The sequence below is a fragment of the Gavialis gangeticus genome, unplaced genomic scaffold, assembly GCF_001723915.1.
Source record: "Gavialis gangeticus isolate Ggan-Ray unplaced genomic scaffold, GavGan_comp1, whole genome shotgun sequence".
In the NCBI taxonomy this organism is placed as follows: Eukaryota; Metazoa; Chordata; order Crocodylia; family Gavialidae; genus Gavialis; species Gavialis gangeticus.
The window spans coordinates 14,129,055-14,140,550 of record NW_017729024.1 but is presented as its reverse complement, the minus strand read 5'-3'; positions in this window follow the sequence as shown (position 1 = coordinate 14,140,550).

The window sequence follows — 11,496 nt, the reverse complement described above, 5'->3', positions numbered from 1 at the left end:
GAATATCTCATGGAATAGAATGAAATGAAAAGCAAATGGTTTTGCTTGACTCCAAATGCTACTTGGATTTAGGATGGATTTGGGGTTTTGGCATGCCCTACTAATATCTGCTCAAACACCTTGGCTCCTGGTATTGGCATAATTCTATTCTTTTGCCCTTCAAATCCCTGAAGTATACTTGAAAAAGTAATGAGAAGTATATGGGGCAACAAAATAGAAAAGTTAATTAATGAGAAGAGAAGATAGAAGGTGGAAGTTGTAGGATGGTGTAGATAACTTACTAGCCCATTACATGTGTATTTATCCAGCTCACATATAGATGTATGAATCACAGACGCAATTGAAAATACATGTTTTTTCCATGACATTGGGACTAGTCTTAGGAATTTACCCCAAAAAAACCTGTAACAAAATCAAGTCAGCATTCCACTGTGGCCCCCTGCTGCCTAGGCTGACAGGGAGCAATTTACTCTCAGTCAGCATTTACACATGCAGTACAGTGCATTAGTTAATGTGCTGTTTTTTAGTACTTGTATCTACACATTAGACTGCACGTTAGACTAATATACTGCTCAATAATTGCTGTGGACATGTAGATGGTGATACTTTACTGCACATTAGATTAGTCTGGTGCACAGTAAAGCATCTTGTGTAGATGCACCCAGTGAGAACAAACTAGAGAACTCCTCTAGTGCTAGAGCACTCCTGTAGCTTTCTTGCCTACATGTAATCATAGGGTACTGATGACCTCATGAATGACTTGTATTTTATTGATGTGGTTTATGTCATATGCTTCCAAGGAAGTCCTTGGATGGAAGGATTTCCTTATAACACTGCAGTCCATCTATGGCTTGTTATATTGAACTAATCAATTGACTTGTTTATGGCATGCTTAATGCTTTGTGAATCCAGATTTCTGATTCACTTCAAGCACTTTTTAATTACAGTATATTCCTTGAAAACAGATGCTTTTAATATTCATCTTGAGTGTTTTATAAGCTATACAAATATTTTGTTTGTGGTATTTTTCTGGTGCTCAGAGCCAAAATATGCTAGTCAAGTTTTCAGAAGACTGTTTTATTATTCTGGAACCCAGGGAAACTCAGCTTCTGAAAAGTTATTTTTTCTCTGTAGGATATGTAAACCTAACAGTGCATTATCCTGAAGTGGCTATGTCATCAAGTTTTTCCCAACCAAGTAAATGAAGGGAAGATGTTAATCAGATAAATTACACAGCTCAATGAATAAAAACTGGTGATTTTATTTTTCCATTTGGATATTTGTAATTAAAACACTGGAGCGGAACTCTTGTCCAGATGCGACCTTTCTCTGCTGGCTTGTGGACAGTAAGGGAGATATTTTTAAAAACATGAAAAAGGGGAGGATGAGTTACCATGTGGTTCTCCAAATTAAGGGACCATATAGTTCTCTCCTAAATTTACCTAGAATAGAATGCTACCTTCAGAGACAGTACTATCTTATGGCAGAGTACTTTACTGTGCCGAAACACACATGCAGATGGTGTCTGGGGTCTCACATTGCACCTGGTCAGCCCAGCCAGCTGGGGGTCTGCTCCACTCTGATCCAAAGGGCTCTTGTCGTGGGTGCACATATAGACACTGCACCAGGGATCAGTTAATTCTGGTGTGAACTGCTCCAGGGTTTATTGCATCACATTAATTTCACGTGTAGATGCACCCAGAGATTCTAAGTAACCCAAGTCCATGGGTCCTTTGCTGTCGCCCCATGGAAATTACTTAGAATAACTGACACAGCTTAACTCTGCTTTATCTCCACACTTCCCCTCCCCGGATAGAGCCAGTGCAGAACAAAGCAATGCTAGCTATAGGCTGATATTGGGCTAGAATAAAGGTCACAGAACAGGAGGTCCTGACCATTTTTGGATCCGTAGAGAATTGTCAGTATTATGCGTGGGTATGAAATGCTTTTCATTCAGAGAGCAAATCTACATGACAGAATCCTTGAAGATGTTTTCTCCCCAAAAGTCCCCTTTTCACAACTTTTAGCACAGGAAGAGACAGTTTGATCCAATGAATTAAAGAGGAAGTATGATGTGGGACTTTATGAAAACTCAGTAATAAAAGTGGTCAATAGCTGCCTTCTGGAATGTTTTCCTCTGTGACATAGCAGATATTTTAAATTGAAAATGTTTGCTGTAATTGTAATGAGTGAGCGAGTTGTGGAAAGCCTGGCAACCCTTGTTGGCATAAAGTATTTATACTTATGTACTAATTTTGAAGCAGTATGTCCACCGCAATATGCAGAGCTGCCAGCTTGCAAAAACTAACAGTGACACCGTTGAACAACATTTTCCCTTTTCTGCTAACTGTTTAGTAAAATGACCAGGACCAAAGCTGTGAAAGACCCAAGAAGATGAACCAAATATTTGTATGATAACAGTTCTTCCAGCCTTAGACATTCAATCAAAACCATCTGTCCTCCACCTAGAATGTCCAGTTGTGCAGAAAAGCTTCCCTCTCATTTAGTGGATTTATATATATTTTTTCTGTTAATAAAATTAATTATTCACTGTTTCAAAGAAGATCTGAGAATGGACCCTCTAAGAGGCTGGTAATGTTGGTAAACAAAAGAATGTGCCAGATAAGTACAATTGCAAGTGTGCCGTATCAGATTCAGTTTCAAAATATGCTTGCCGTGCTAGTTTTTCATGTGGTGTTCTAGGAGGGATATAAACTAGAGAGTGTACATCTTACTTAAGAAATGAGAGGGGATGAACTGAGATTATGAACTGCAACTACTGAGCATGTACACAAAGACCTAAGTTCCTACATTGAAGTCAGCAGATTTGAGCAAAAAGCAAGTGCTGAGATGTTTCTCTCATGAACTGTGCATGTAAGAATGGTAAGGTAAAATGGATTTGCATTTAAACATTTCCTCTTGTATCTGAAATACTTTTTCAGCTTTGCATTTTAGGGGCATTTTGTTAAGATCACTCTGAAAATAATACTCCCTAGTTGGAGCATAAGGCAGCAATGCATATCTTTGAATCAACATATCTTTGAATCATTGAATATGTTTTTCATTCAGAGATGGTGGAGCAGGCACTACGTGTTCTTCTAAAGCACTTTGGTGCAGTTGTGGCTACTTGATATGCCTGGCTGCACCCATAGCTCAGCATGCACATGGTCAGCATTAAGGACTAGTTTCAGAAGAAACTGAGAGAGTGAGGTTTCACTCCTATCAAGTCCTCTCATGCCTGCCTGCTAGGAAAGAATGACACTTCTCAGAAGCAGCTTGAATGTCAGATTCAAATTTATTATTCTACAAACCATTTTTTTATTGTTGTTTCTCTTGAGCTTTGCAGGGTTGGCCTCCTGGGCTGCTGTTCAAAAAGTGCCAATTGAGTTTCTAAAGTAGTTTTTCTGATTGGCTTAATATCCACACACAAAAAATAACCCCACCTTTTTATGAAACCTGCTAAGTCACTGCTCAATGCTCCATGCTTCTACAGTAAAATGGTATGCAATGAAAATAGATTGCACCCATTTGTGCTGTTAAATACCATGAAAGAAACAAGAGCATTTACAGTACACTGAAAGGGAAAATGCTTCCTCCCATCCCTAATAAACTGTGTTAGTTCACGGTCACTTCCTAATAGGTGTTATTTCCTCTATTTTAATAAAGGTATTTTAACACCTGTATTCCATGCCAGACAGTATTGTCATTTTTTCCACTGGCTGGCTTTGCTGAATGCCAGGGGGCCAGAGCACTCTTCAAACACCATTGCTTGCTGCCAAATACAACTAACATGCACAAGGAGGAAGCCAGAGAAAGCAGCAGCCTCCCCTAATTAAAGCCAGCCGACTTCCAATGCAGTTAGAGACACAGGAACTTTTAGGAGAAAAAGAGGTCAGAAAGCTCATATAGGTCAGTCAGGTCCTGCCTTTGAATTGGCATTTGTGTGGGTAGAGAGAGGGTAGCATAGGTGCTCACACAGATATAGATTATTTTCGTTCTCTAAATACTTGCCCACTGTCTATTCAAAACTATTTATACTTCTTAGGCCTGCCTCAATCCTTAGCACTTTTATCCCTATAGAAGGGCAACCTGTGCCAAGTAAAGGACGAAACCCTCTGTATATGGGAATGCCACTGATTTAAAAAAAAGTTGTGCTAACAGAAGGTTTCCAGGATTAAACCTTTATCATGCAAGCCTTCTATGTATTAGACTTTCTGTTTCATTAGTTTCATGTATGATTTCATCCCTTCCTGTATAAAACTCAACAGATTCTGATATGCTGAGCAGATTTCTTTAGTGGCAGACCAGTCAGGCTTACATTTGGTTTCATGCTGAGTGTTGGGTTCAAATGAACCGAGAATGAACCATTGGCCAAACCCAGTTGAAAACACAAGGACCATCAATGGATAAATAATCACATGAAGCTGGATGCAGGTGGCTTGTAAATCTTTTAGTTTTAGTCTTCAACCTTGTAATAAAAACTGAAACTTAAGTAAGTTTTCTGCGATTTCAGGTGCATCACCAAATGTTTTATTCAAGCCTGCTACTGACATCAAGGCCATGGAAAGTAGTTTGGAAAGGAAAACATACCAAAAATGCTTCTGTCTTATTTTATTTATTTCAAAGCATCAGTTTTATAGACTGAGAGGTAGTTCTGATCAGACAAAAATGAAAATTCTCCTGAGCTTTATCAGATTTCCTAGTGAATTTTAAAGTAATTCAGTAAACTAGTAAGACCCAGATGGTCATATCCAGTATAGGTTTTTCTATTTTTCTATGCATAGTTATTGATCATAACTGTGCAAAAATATTATTGTATTCACCTGAGATGCCCATTGTTTCTGTAGTTATTATATATGTTAAATTAGCTAAATAATTAGACTACAGTTGAATAGAACAGAATTTCTTTCATGCTTACCAGTGCAGTGTCTTACACAGATATTTTTGTCCTATATTTCTTTGTGCACACATTACCTTTATTTTTAGGTTAGCACAGGTTCAGGATCTAGGCCAAAGTGTCATTAGGACAACCACAAGTTAATGGGCAGAAATTACTAGGCTTGCTACATGAATTACTGGGTGGAATTCTATAACCTACAGTATGCAGGTCAGACTAGTTGGCAATTTTGGTTTGAAAACATATGAATCAGTTACTAATAGCAGTTATACATTAGCCTAGGGGTGGTGTCAGAGAATTAAGGCATCTTGCTATATATCCAGAAGGCATAAGTCTGAGGCTTCTCTCAAGACTTTTGCTGAAGGCCACCACACTTGACTTAGTTGTAAATGGGAAGCTGGTGAGTCAAAAATAGCTGGATGTGATTCTAGCCACACCTCTTCCTTGTGAGCTGTTTGGAAATGAGTGTATCTCAACCGTGTTACCTGATGGGCTTTTCTGTTGGACAGACCTTTGTCTTAAGTAGAAGAAAAACTGCCTAAGAACAGTATTGTAGTCACAGTAATTCTGGTCCCAGTTCTAACATGAATTAGTACATAAATCAAACATTTAAAAAAATATTATACAGTAGGTAGGAGGGCTAAAATGCTTGTGGATAGTCTGATACTACACATCTCTTCATTTATAAAAAGCTCTGGAAGGAAGGCAAAAATATTTTAAGCATCAAAGAGACTGATGAATAGGGATGCCAGGATATTCAAATACACTTAGAGACAGTATTGTCAAGACTTGTTTTCTAAGCTATGATACTAAAGATAGTAAGAAACAGCAAAGAAAAGAACACTGTAAAAATGCAAATCTGCTAAATGTTGAATCTATTAATCCATAGCACACTTTCTTCTGAATCATACTTACTCAGATGTACAGGCAACAAAAAGTACTTATACTATTTGCATAATTTCAAACACCCAGTTCATAAATTATTTATTGGTTGTGGTCAAATTAATGTTAGCTCGTTCGTAATTATCTTTTGTATAAAAGGTTGCATAGTTTACAGAGACATTTCAGTGGCAATTGAAGATATGTACTTCCTTTAATATTACAGTGAGGAAATGGCAGTTAATTGTAGAACTGCTACACATTGGTCTTGACGAGTAGCAAAACTAAAAGGATTACATTTAATTTGAAGTGATTTTTAAATGAATACTCACTTTACAAAGAGGCCTAGTAATGCATCCTTGGCCTTGTGATAGGCACTTAAAATTAAACATACATAGTTCAACATACATATGCATACTGATCACCAAAAGGAAGTGTGACCTGAGCCTTGCTAATCTGTATGAAAAAAACATAATCTGATCAGATATATGAATTGAAACTAAATATGATGTAGAAATGAGACCTAATTTCATAGTGCAGCAAATATGATGTATAGGACCAGGTCCAAATCAACTTTACAACCACCTAAACAGGAAAGAATTTAAATCCTTGTGTCACTAAGTGATCTAGATTGAACCCTCTTGGGTAGCTGTAAAACTGGCAAGGCACCTGGACTTGGTATATTATGCATGTGTAGAAGCAATCCAGATTAGCCAGTGAAGTGCCTAAATGCTATATGAGCTCTACTGTAATCCAAACTGATGTGGAAAGTACCTAAAGTCCACAATTTTTAGGTGGTAACAGGATGCCTGAAGACAGTTTTCTGATGAGAATATGCATGCAGCTTACCACAAAACAGCCAAGAAGGAGATAGAGGTGCTCATGCTTTACCCAGTAGCCTAAGTTAGAAGATGCATCCAGGAAATGGAAGACCAGAGTTCTAGACCTTCCTCAACCTGAGAGGCCTCATGCTCCCTCAGCTTTAAAAGAAAGTATGGAGGGAAGCCCTATCCAGTATAAGCTATAGCCTACTGGTAAGAGGGGATGTAGTACTGAGTTTTTCTCTGGCTGAGAATCCAGGTCATCTGCTTCCAAAGTGAGTGATCTAAACACTAAGCTTTTGGGAAAACATTGGACAGTACTACCACCTCAGTTTTCAAGACCACTGAGGGCTGCTATGCTTTACCTTGAACTCAATGTACCTGTTAGGTAGGTGCCTCTTCTCCGGACCCTTCTGCCTGTTTCTGGTTCTAAGGCGACAGGTGTTTGCCTTGCAGCCCTAAGTCAGGCACTTAACCTCTGAGAAGGAGTGGGAATTCAGACATGTTATCATTTTCCATTTGCTAGCCTTAGTCACTTCTCTTCTCAGTATCTAGGTGCTGTGGGTCACACTTAGGAAACTATAGGCACCTCCCACTTATTAGGTAGGTATGCTAAGTGCCTAATCCTGTAATTTTAGACGACTCTCTTGGGGCAAGATTCCTAAGTTGTGATGCCTAAATGGAGGTATCTACAAACTCCTTTAGGATATGTGTAATTTTTTTAACACATTACTAAGGAATAGAACAAAATATTTAGGTATTTTATTTTAGAGTACAAGATGGAATACCTACATTCAAAAGAGTGAGATGCAAAATTTTCATTGCATACACTACTTCCATGCTGTAAGAGTGATTCTACAGTTCCACCTAAATCCAAGAAGCATAACAGTTAGTTGGTGATATCGACTCTATTGACAGGATTGGGATTTGGTTTGGACCCTAACTCATCAGTTGGATGCCACAGAAACTTCATAGAAAATTGGCTGGGATCCCAAAATCAAAATGCAAAGAGAAAATATCAAGTAGAAAACTTAATCAGAATAAAAGTAATAATCTGTATGTGGACAAGAAATAAGGTTTTTCACTCTATAGCTTATGGAGGATTTGTAAGTCTGATTCATATCTCTTCTGGTGGAAAGTTATGCAGTAGGTAACTCATAGAATAATGAAGCATATTTATTGCCTCTGTGGGCACGTCTACACATTCATTAATGCACATTAAATTTAGTACCTCTATTGTGAGCTACTAGGAAAAAAATGCATTAGCCTATTTTAATGTGCATTAGCAAAAGAGCACAGCTTTTTGTGACACTTTAATGTGCATTAAAATAGGCTAATGCACATTAAAGCGCATGTGTAGATGTGCCCTGTATGATGACATACCTGGTTGATTTTGTAGGCCAATTTTTCCCTCTAAGTTACACTACCCTATAACAGAAGAATATTATAAAGTTTTCTACTGTTTAAAAATGAAAATAAAGTGTTTAGATTCTTTGAAATAACTTAAAATAACAGTGAAAATGTATTAAGTTTTAGAAGACCATGACAGCAGCAGCACCACTGTAGTGCTACCTTAAGTTTACAATACATATATGCCATTTATGCAATTTACCTCCTTTTGTATATACTAGATCTTATAGATTTTACAGTGAACCATACAATTCATTTGGACACATTTGGCGGGAATATTTTTTTTTTATGTGGGAATTGATTGAATAATGCAACTAACATAACATTTGAGTGCGACCTTTGTAAATGAATTAGGAAGGTTCCCTCTTGTTTCCATCAGGAGAAAGTAATGCTTATTAATATTTTATGAGAATGATTATTTTAAACACTTTGAAATGATAAAACCACTTGCCAGAGGCTGTGTGAACATCTTGGTGCATCATAACAATGGATTTGCTGTCAAAAGACAATTGAACAGAAGTTTTTTTTTATTACCACTTGGTCTTAGAACAAAATGACTCATGCAACTAGCTTAACCAGATTTGTAAATCTTTATGGATAAAGATGCTAGACTTTTGATTCAGCTTTATAACAGAAGTCATATACTAGTTCCCCCACTCTTCATGGTCAAAATGTATATATAAGGAAGCAAATTAACTTGCTGAGCCTAAAATTTGTTTAAAAAGGGCATCTCAACTGAAAGTATCAGATGTGATTAAAGGTCACTGGCTTTTTCTTTCCAGAAGGTAATGTATAAGGTAGAAGTCTAAGAAGTTGTGGGGGAATGGTGACCTGTGAAAATATGAAGGGTTCTCCTAGCTCTGTCTTTTTTCCTTTCCTTTCAAAGTCTGGGGCTCCGCCAAGCATGGTCAGGGCTGTCTGTGTCTTTTGAGGGAATGAGCCAAAGGAGGATGGTAGATGACAGTTGTATGAAATGGGGGATAAAGCTAGGCAAGATTTCTGGAATTTACTCTAGAGTATATAGATAAACAAAAACATGTAGTTTTAAGCCCATTACTCTTTGCCAGGTCTGGTTTCTCATTTATCCACTTCACTTCACTATTCCTCTTCCTTGACAGCACATGCTGCACTATTTCTCTAGCCAGAACCATCCTTGTTTTTTTCATTATGACTTACAATATGACAGTATCCACAAACAGAAAGCACCAATTAACCATTCTTCACAGTTTTTCTTATTATCCAAATTACCCAGCCATGGCCAGCATAGTTGCAACATATAGAAGGCCCTGTTTCCCCTTATTTTTGAAATTCTTTCCTAGAATGCTTCCATCTCAAAATTCTAATCTCAAAATTCCATCTCAAAATTCTAATTCAGATTCAGTACATGACATACTTCTACTAGGCTGGTCCAGATCAGTTTGATTGGTTTATCTGGCAATCAGAAGTACTGTAGCACTGGAAGCAAACCATGTGTTTGTGGGTGATTTCATTTTTCCTTTTCCTTTGAAAGCACAGTTGACTTATGTTTCCAGCAGACCACATCATCTTCTGAGTCTTGAATAACACCGTGCCATTAAAAGTCTCTCTGTGTCTTCCCACATCATAGTCTCTGGCCAATGAAGGATTATGTTTGGTCAGTAACCTCTTAAGTTCCCATCCATGGTTTGAAGTCAAGACATCAATTGTATTCAAAAGCTGCCCACATTAGGGTGTGTGCAATACACGTGTATGCCCTTGTGCCCTCCACATGTACATTCAGCTTTGATAGGTCTGACAAGACTCTGTGTTCTTGACAGTCCATTTAATGAACCTGAATGAACCTTTGAAAATTCCACTTTATTTAGAAGTATTTGTTTTTCAAAAAGATAGGTAATTTCAGAATTTAAAATCTTAAATTATTTGAAAATACTTCTCCAAATTCTACTCTGCAAGAAAGCACACATACAATGTGTAGAGATGTATATATAAATACTATTATTGTTGTTTTCTTATACACTTCTATAAAAATTATCTCTATACATTATCAAGGTTTTAAGAAAAGGGTGTTCACTTTAACCATAGCTTTATAAAACAAATTGGGCGTGATTCCCCGATTATTTGAACAGCCCTAATCTGTGATTCTAAGTTCATGATTCTAAGCACTGGGAGTGTAGCAAGTAAAGAGGCATATGTGATAAAAATGACAAAGCAGCAAGCATAAAATTTAGTTTGTAGGGAAGATGATTAATAGAGATTCAGAGACGTTCACTAGTCCTTCCACTAACTTTAATTGATTGGGGGCCAAATAAAAAAAAAATAACAAGAAAGCAGGGTAGTAAATTTGAGTATCAATATGGCCTTCTGCATATCAGGTCATTTACAGGAAAACCATTTCCATTTTCACAATGAATTTCTTTCTATAAACCTCAGTTTTCTACCAATTATTTATATCCACTGAGATATTGCTTTAATTATTCTGCCTGTAGCTATTACAGTTACATTAAGCATTGCCTAGCCAGTTTTTTAGATGAGGTAGATTATGACTTTTTAACTAGACTTCACTTAGTCAGAGCCTGATCAAAAAACTCACTAAAACCAATACAAAAGTTCACATTAACTTCAGTCAGGCATGGATCAGGCATGGTGCTTAATAGGAAATGAGATCTGAGCAGAAGATACGGGGCCAGATTCTCAAACTGGGTTCTGTACTACTTGAATAATACAAAAAGGGCATGGATGGACCCAGGGTCATGACAAATTGGGTATGGCCACATCCCCTCTGGCTGTGTGGCATCTTTGCAGTGAAGACAGCTCATTGCACATGTGACACACAACCAAAGTGGGTGTGGCTGCAGTCCCTCACTGCTATTTTAAATGCCAGTGAGTTCTCAAGGAAAAGGAGAGGATGGGTGATGGCAATGCACAACTCCATGGCTCTGTGTAGCAGGGCACTAAGGTGCCTGCTACTGACAACAGTAATATGGGTTCAGCTGCCAGTCACCAGGGCAGCACAGGTGCAGGTTGCTGGGGCAACCAGTCTGGTCAGCTGACCAGAAGGGGACAGGGCCTGGCCTTTATAAACAGCCAAGCTGAGGCTGTAAGTTGAGTTCCCCTCTGGCAGTTGAGGAAGGTGGAGCTTGGTGGGAGCAGGCAGAGTTGAGAAGCTTGATGGCCTGAGCAACTTACCAGAGAGGATGCCAGGTAGAGGAACCCCTGGCAAGGATGGAAATGATGACTTACTAGAGGGCTTAAAGGTTATGTTTTAGCCACAAGGCTTGTCTTTAAGTTATAGCCGGTTGGCTAATGTCATTTTGTTCGTTTGTTGTAAGACTGGAGGACTGGGTGAGGCTGTTAGGGGTTGGAAGAGGCCTCATGGGAGCTCCCCAGTAGCGTGGGGGGGTTCCTGGTGTCAGAGAGGGCACAGCAGGCTGGTGCCAGAAAGGGTACAGTAATTAGGAGGTGCACTGACCCCAACCCTGACAAGGGGGTTTCAGTGGACTGGGGGCCAGG